This window comes from Pongo abelii, chromosome 21 (genome assembly GCF_028885655.2).
Source record: "Pongo abelii isolate AG06213 chromosome 21, NHGRI_mPonAbe1-v2.0_pri, whole genome shotgun sequence".
Lineage (NCBI taxonomy): Eukaryota > Metazoa > Chordata > Mammalia > Primates > Hominidae > Pongo > Pongo abelii.
In genome coordinates this window covers 48,035,718-48,044,169 of record NC_072006.2, presented here as the reverse complement: position 1 = coordinate 48,044,169, position 8,452 = coordinate 48,035,718, and the positions used below count along the sequence as shown (strand labels likewise).

Sequence of the window (8,452 nt, the reverse complement as noted above, 5' to 3'; positions counted from 1 at the left end):
AGAACCTCTCATAAGCCCGTAATTTGACAGTGTACTTTCTTTCTCCCTCCAAGATGACAGTTAATTCCAGACTAGGACGGCTGTCAAAAATGCTTAGTTCTGCTCCACTTGAGTTAATTACCAGCCCTGGGGCAGGCTGCCCTCTACTCCTCTGCTAATGGGGCTGGGCTCCAGGTAAAAAATCCATTTGCAAGAATGTTTTCCTTGCTCCAGATCTAATTTATTGAATATCAAATATTTATGCCAAAGCAATTAAAGTGACAACATTGCTCTCCCTTCTCCCCTGCCCCCAGTCCTAGACAAGCCCCGGATGGCTGACAGAATGCTTTATCCAGTCAACACAGGATGAAAGTTTTACTTGAGCTTCTAAAGCAAGAGCTTTAAAACCTCTTTAACCCACAAAGTCACCTGGGATTCTTTTATTTTCTTCTCCTTTGTAGGCAGCCACGTGACTGGCTATGGAGCAATGACTGAGATGCTGAGGCAGGAGGCTCAACTGCGGTTTCAAATCAACCAACACTTGCTGCAGCCCTCTGTGTGCCAGGCACCAGACAAGGCCCTGTGACTGACCAAGATGGATTAGGCTCAGCCTGTTTCCACAACAATCTTGCAGCCTGACAGCAGAGACACCTTGGGGCATGCACAGAAGAGTGACAAACACTGATGATGCAGATAAGCTGGAAGGTTCTAGGTATACATCCTTAGAGATCTTGGATTGGGGGTCTCCAAGGCTTGAAGGCCACCCAAGATCCCCTTCCACCCAACCAGCCCTAACTACAGAAAGTTTGAGATCCAGCCAAGTGTATTTCATTTTTCCCAAAATGCTACTCCCCAACAAGAGGGTCTCAGACTGTCCAGACCTGGAGCTTTGGGCCATTCATTCCCTCTTAGACAGCACCCAACCCTGCTCCACCCCCATGAAGCTCTTGTATCACGAGACACATGATTTGGCATCTGCCCCAGAGGAGTGATGGGTAAAGGTGAGCCCATGGACAATCACATGTGTACCCTCCCTGGTACACTCTGGAAATGGGAAAAAGAAATGCAGCTGGCTAAAGAGGACTTTTTTTTTCTTTTCTTCCCTAAAGCAAGGGAGCTCAGCAAAGCTTACGGCGGCATATTTGAGTTGTGCTGTACCTGCTACCTGGCTTGGATTCCTTCAAGGCCTTGCTGGCTGCACTCACCTCTCCCTTCTGACAATGGAACAGAGGGCTTTCCTTGGGGCTGAACTGGGTTGTGAAGGAGAAACAGGCATCACAAGGTGGGCTACATGGACAAAGGCCGAGTAGAGAGAATGCAGGACATTGCGTTCAAAGAACTAAAAGCAGATGGATTTTTACTGGAGCCTTAATTGCAAAGGAGTAAGCCCTGGGAATGTAAACATCAAATGAGGTAATCTAAGCATGTTAGAAAACGTCAAATTGTGGATAAATGTGAGTTACTATCCATATCACTGAGGTGTTGGGGAAACCAAGCGATGTGTTATATGCACACTAGCATTACATAAATTATAGTTGTTACAGGATATTTTGGAAGATTAAGCTTCAAACATGGACATTGATTTTAAAATATACCTATCTGTCGATTTCTTTTGATCCTACCTTTTTACAGCTGTTCATAAACTGAGAATTATGATCAATTTCTTCTCTGTTCTCTTTTCCAAATGAACACACTCTACCCAACTTTAACATTTACTGTTTAGATATTCTTAGTTTCCTGTCAATTTGACCACCATGCTTCAGGTTTGAAGCATTGTGTTCATGTTTTATGGACAGACCATTCTTCTGGCTATGAGTATGAGGGTAAGAGAGTTAGTATTTATATCCCTTTTTATGTCTTCAGTTATCACCTGCTATGGTTTGACTGTGTCTCCCAAAAAGCATGTGTTGGAAACAGAATCCTCAATGCAACAGTGTCAGGAGGTGGGGCCTGTTAGGAGGCGGGGCCTCATGGGAGGTGTTTAGTCGTGAAGGCTTCACCTCTATGAATGAATTTAAAGGTTTGAGGCTGTGAGTTTGACCATTTGCTCACTCTCTCACCCTCTCTTTGCCCTCCCACCATAAGATGACATAGCAAGAAGGCCCTCGTCAGATGCCGGCCCCTTGATCTTGGATTTCCCAGCCTCCAGAACCATGAGCCAATAAACTTCTGCTCAATATAAATTACCCAGTCTGTGGCATTGTGTTACAGCAGCAAGAACTAAGACACCACCTTATTCAAAGGCATTATCACACCACATCTAAGCTTCTGTCGTAATTTGAGCTGTACACACTGCCTGGAAGCTTTGTCTCAAAATCATCTTCCTCTTAGCTGGTCAGATATCAATATTATGTTTACCATTAAAACTAACTGTAGTGCTCACTTTGGCAGCACATATACTAAAATTAGAACAATACAGAGAAGATTAGCGTGGCCCCTACACAATGATGACATGCAAATTCATGAAGCATTCCGTATTTTTTAACAAAAAATTATATATATTAAAAAAGCTAACTGTAAAAGGACCTCTACTACAGCCAATGTGATAAAACAAGAAAAATAATAAGGGGTAAAATGGTTGGAGAGGAAGAAATACATTTATCATTATTAGCAGGCAATATAATTACATATGAGAACACCAAAAAAATCACAGAAAAGCTATTCGAACTAATAAAAGAGGCCAGTAAAATGGTCTAATACAAAGTATATTTGCAGCTGGACTCAATGGTTCATGCCTATAATCCCAACACTTCGGAAGGCTGAAGTAGGAGGATTGCTTGAACCCAGGAGTTTGAGACCAGCTTGGGCAACATACCGAGACCCCTGTCTCTACAAAAAAAAAAAAAAAAAAAACAACTTTTTTTTAAATCAACCAGATATGGTGGCACATGCCTATAGTCCCAACTAATATTAAGAATCACTTGAGCCCAGGAGGTTGAGGCTGCAGTGAGCCGTGTTCCCACCACTGCACTCCAGCCTGAGCAACAGAGTGAGATCATCTCAAAAAAAAAAAAAAAAAGTCTATTTGTATGAAGCAATAGTTTTCCTATATATAACAATAGCCAATTAGAAATAAAACAGAAAAATCTGGTTCATGATATACATCTAGCTACCTTACTGACATCTCCATGAGAATGTATCACAGAAATTTCAGCACAAAAGTGAATTTTGGATCTTCCACTCCAATATTTTCCTCCTCCAGTGCTCCCTAATTCCATGAAGTGCTCTTTCATCTACTTATTTGCACAAGACAGAACCCTAGGATTCTTTCCCTTTCCCCTCTCCCATACTCCCATCCCCAAATCTGTCATCAAAGCCTGACAATGTACTCTATGTCCATCCACTCATCCCTCCAACCCGACTGCCTCTACGTTAGTTCAAGCCTCCATTCTCTCTCACCAGGACAACTGTAGTAGCCCTCACTCTTCTCCTCTTTTGCGTTCTTGCCCTCCCCAATATGTCTCTATGAAGCAGGCATAAGGACCCTTTAAGATTTTAAGCTAAATTGCACCATTTCCCAGCTGATACCCTTCAGAAGCCGATACACCCCATATCCTCAGCATCACCTGCATGCTTTGGCTTCCCGTGGTCCTGAGGAACCTTCTAGCTTTGGCTCAAGCCAGTCTCCTCCTCACTCCCTGTGCTGCAGCCATGCCAGCCCCCTTTTGTTTCCTTGAATGCCCCTAGTCTCTTTCCCACTTCAGGACCTTCGCTCTCTGTCTTTCCTCCTGGGAGTAAGAATCACTGACCTTCCTTCAAGAAGACTGAGGAGAGCCAGAGGGCATTAGTCCTTGCCAGAGATCACCCTGACTTTCTGGGCCTCAGTTTCCCTGTCTGCAACACCAACTCGTTGAACTAGAGATTCTGTCTGGCATTGCATGAGCTGAGATTTCAGTAAGAGTTGACAGCAATTGAACTGGTGGAGAAGGAGAATGGGAAGTGGGGAAGAGGACAGAGGGGAAATGGTCCTGGGGAAGAGGACAGAGAGGAAATGGTCCTGGGGAAGAGGGCACAGAAAGAAAAGCCTAGAAAACTATGGGTAACCACTTTCAGGGAGCTTAAAACACTGAGTGCTATTTAGCAAAACAACTCACATCAAATCTTAACAGGATTTGGGACCAACACAAAAATCTCATCTGAAGACAGAAAAAGCCAGTGAACTCACCATATTTAAATATTAAATACATGCACTATATTGAAAATTTGGTTCTACTGCATGAAAATAATCCACATTATCCACAGCCAAGGGAAAAAAAAAGGCTATCCATGTAAACACCTTCTAGCTAGCCAAAGAAAGGGATACCTTAGCTGCTTTTGTTCCTGGCTTTCACAGAGACTCCTGGCTGCCAACTCAAATCTTTCTTCCTAACAGAGCTTTGGTTTCACCCAAGGAAGCAGTCCAATTAAAACGCTGCATTTCCCAGCTTCCTCTGCCAAGAGAGGTGGCCACATAGCATAGTCTGGCAAATGATACTTAAGAAGAGGCTGCTGGGTGGACTTCAGGGAGATGTCACAAAAGGCAGGGCTGGTACACATTCTTTTTTGCCCTTTGTTTTCCACCCTTTCTCCTTCTTCCTTCTTCAACCATCTTGTGACCTCGTGGTGATGATAAGGGACAGGCCAAGAGAATCAGAGACCGCCATTTAAATCCCACCTCTGCCACCTGCAAACTCTGTGAACTTGGACAATTTGCTTAACCTCTCTGAGCCTCATTCTTGTCTGCAATATGGGAGTCATAATGCCTCACTTGCAATATTGTTAAGATTAATTGATATGTTCATACTGTTCTTAGAAAAAAAGATAAATTTAGATAGTTTATCACACATAGGCCACAGCACTTTGTAAACCGTATAGCTCTAAAAAAACACATGCTGAATTGTTTTTTCCTCCTCCTTATTTTGTAAGTGACAGATTGTCCTCCCAACCAAATCTAAAATACTTTAAAAATTAGGATGCTACATTTCTACATGACATTCTTTCATTATAGGAATGTCTATTTCTTTGACATCACACTGGTCCACTTTGTTATCAGATGCAGCCAGAGGTCCTTTTATATGCAGTCTGGCCACATGCAAATCACAAGTTATCTTGTATTCTCCAACTTTGCCATTAAAGTTAACTTGGGCCAGGTGCGGTGGCTCACACCTGTAATCCCAGCACTTTGGGAGGCCAAGGTGGGCAGATCACAAGGTCAGGAGTTCGAGACCAGCCTGGCCAACATGGTGAAACCCCATCTCTACTAAAAATACAAAAATTAGCTGAGCGTGGTGGTGGGCGCCTGTAATCCCAGCTTCTCAGGAGGCTGAGGCAGGAGAATCGCTTGAGCCCAGGAGGCAGAGGTTTCAGTGAGCCGAGATCATGCCATTGCACTCCAGCCTGGGTGACGAGAACAAGACTCTGTCTCAAAAAAAATTAATAAATAAAAAATAAAGTTAACTTGTATTCTTCAATTTTAGCACTAATTATCTTCTAAGTAAACCAGAAATTTCAGATGCATAATTCTTTAAAAAAAACCTCTCTTTCCAAAGGTGTAGCTCTGTTTTATTGAGCATTTGATGGGTCTCATCAATCTAGAATTCCACATCCTTCAGTTCTAGAAATTTTCCTTAAATTATATCTTTGATGATGTTTGCCCTTTCATTTTCTGTATCCTTTCACTCTTAAATTCCTGTTTTTTGGACATTGGACCCCCTAGTCTGTTTCTCTAGTTTTTCTTATCCTTTTCTCTCTTGTTTTCCATTTCTTTGTAGATATGACTTTCTTTTTGAAATATTGACTCAACTTTATCACTCAATCCTTCTGATGAATTGTTCATGTTTGAGCATTTTTTGCTTTTTATTTCTTTGAGTTTCTGGTGTTTTATTGTTCTCTGAATTCTGTGTGTTCTTTTCATCAGCATTCCTTACTTGTTTCACAAATGCCATATCTTTCTACCTTGTGTTGTATCTCTGAGAATGTTAATGCTTTTAAGATTTCTTCTCCCTGCATCGTCTAATTCCTCTAGGTTGCTTCTTTTCTTTGCTTATTTGTTTGGGTCTCTGTCCTTCATGGTAGAGGCTTTTCTTAAATGTCAAGTGACCTTTGGTTTTCTGCTCATATTAAAACACTGAGATACTAAAAATTCATCGGGACCTCTGAGCTTTTCAACTAAGAGTCATACAAGGAGATCTGAACAGGACATTTTGTTGAGAAGACTCCAGTGTCAGTGTCTTTAGGGCTCTACTCCTGGGCTTGTTATATGCTCCAAAAAAGAATCTTTCCATCTTCTGCCTGGCTACCAGCATTCTGGGAGGTGAGTGGGATCTTAATATTGAGAACAAATCTCAATCATGTCACTTGCATGCAAGAAATCCCAAATGATTCCTCACTGTCTACAGGTTAGAGTCTATACAAGTAAAGCAGTTAAATCTTGCTCATTGCAATATGCTATTCCAAAATTAACTCTCAGCCAGCTCCCTTCCTACCCACATTCCAACTTCCAACTGGGCCCATTTACTTACAAGTTCTGTGAGTTTCCTGTGTCTTAGCCACAAGTCATCTGCACCCTTCCCCTCTCACATCCCCCTGATAGCTCTGAAAAGGCATCCATCTTGCACCCTTTTTTATGCAGAGTAAGTGGACTCAGACTGAGCTCCCCTAAAGCTCCTACACCTACATCTGTCACTGCTGTGTATAACGCAAAGGATGCTAAAGAGATGGGAACCACCCTCCCTAGAAAGCCATGGGGAATTCTAAATAATAAATACTTCTTTCCTATCACACAAACTAAACAACCCAATCACTTAGATATTTTTAAGTGCTCTCCTGGATAATATTTGAGCTAAAGAGCAAAAATCAAAATTGCAAACAGACTAGTTAAAAACAATGGAAAAAAGAAAACATATAAGAAATCTCATGGGATGAGACAAAGCTGATTCATAGGCAAATTTGTAGCCTTAAATGGCCTTTATGGCCAATCAGAAAAGAATAAAAATAGGTAAAATAAACTTTCAATTAAGTAATTTGGTTTTAATAAAAGATCAAAATAACCAGGGGAAGAAAGCTGTAAAACAGTTAAAAGCAAATATTATTGATTAGTAACCTTAACAGTCAGAAAGACAGTGGGATTAATAAATTTTAGAGTTGGTTCATGAAACAGCTTTGCTTCTACCTTTAGAAGAAACACAAACAGGCCAGGCATGGTGGCTCACATCTGTAATCCCAGCACTTTGGGAGGACGAGGAGGGTGGATCACTTGAAGCCAGGAGTTCCAGACCAGCCTGGCCAACATGGCGAAACTCTATCTCTACAAAAAATACAAAACTTAGCTGGGCATGGTGGTGCACTTATAGTCCCAGCTACTTGGGAGGCTGAGGCAGAGAATCTCTTGAACCCAGGAGGTAGAGATTGCAGTAAGCTGAGATTGCACCACTGCACTCCAGCCTGGGCGACAGAGCGAGACTTTGTCTCAAAAAAGAAAAAAGAAAAAGGAAAAAACACAAATAAATGTTATAAATGCCAAAGGGGAAACTATAGGTTTTAAAACTCTAAGAGGACTCTACCTACAATTATATGCTTATAATTTCAAAACTGCAATGAAATGGATTATTTTCTGGGAAAACATAACATTAAAAAATTGCTTCAAAAATTGCTTCAACAAAAACTAGACTATCTGAATAGAACAATAATAAAGGAAAAATTTAAAGAAAGTTCTTAAAGTATTGCCTCCTAAAATGGTTATAACCTCAGATGATTTCACAGGTGAGTTACCTCACCTTTCACAGAACAAAGAAATTTTGTAACATTAGCTCTTTCAGGGCATGAAAAGAAAAAGATGTAAATTTTTTTTTTTTTTTTTGAAACAAGGTCTCACCCTGTCACCCAGGCTGGAGTGCAATGGCACCATCATAGCTCACTACAGCCTCCATCTCCTGGGCTCAAACAATCCTCCTGCCTCAGACTCCCAAAATGCTGGGATTACAGGCATGAGCCACCATGCCTGGCCAAAAGATATAAATCTTATCAGTTCATTTTACAAAGCTAGCAAAATGGTTGATATAATATTTTGGATGAATCTCAAAAACATTATGCAGCCAGGCACCGTGTAGTCCCAACTACTCAGGAGGCTAAGGCTGGAGGATCACTTAAACCCAGAAGTTTGAGGCTGCAGTGAGTTATGATCACATCTGTGAATAGCCACTGCACTCCAGGTTGGGCAACGTAGCAAGACTCCATCTCCAAAAAACAAATTTAAAAAACTTTTTTTAATTTTTTAATAAAAACTTTACGTTGAATGAAAGAAACCAGATACAGAGGAATACAAACTGTATGATCATATATAGGACAAGTTCAAGGACAGGACAGACCAAACTAATCTCTGGTGATAGAAATCAGGGAAGTGGTTGCTGGGGTGTGGATCGAAGACTGACTGGAGGGGCCACGAGGGAATGTTCTGGGACCATGAAAATGTGCTATATCTTGATCTGGATGATGG

General features: G+C 41.4%; 1 non-coding gene across 1 annotated transcript; it reads left to right on the top strand.

Annotated features, from left to right (window-relative positions):
- The first annotated feature begins 2,354 nt into the window (after positions 1 to 2,354).
- Positions 2,355 to 2,461, top strand: LOC112130439 (U6 spliceosomal RNA). Its single transcript, XR_002912705.1, has one exon. It is a non-coding gene; the product is annotated as a U6 spliceosomal RNA (small nuclear RNA).
- Positions 2,462 to 8,452: the final 5,991 nt, after the last annotated feature.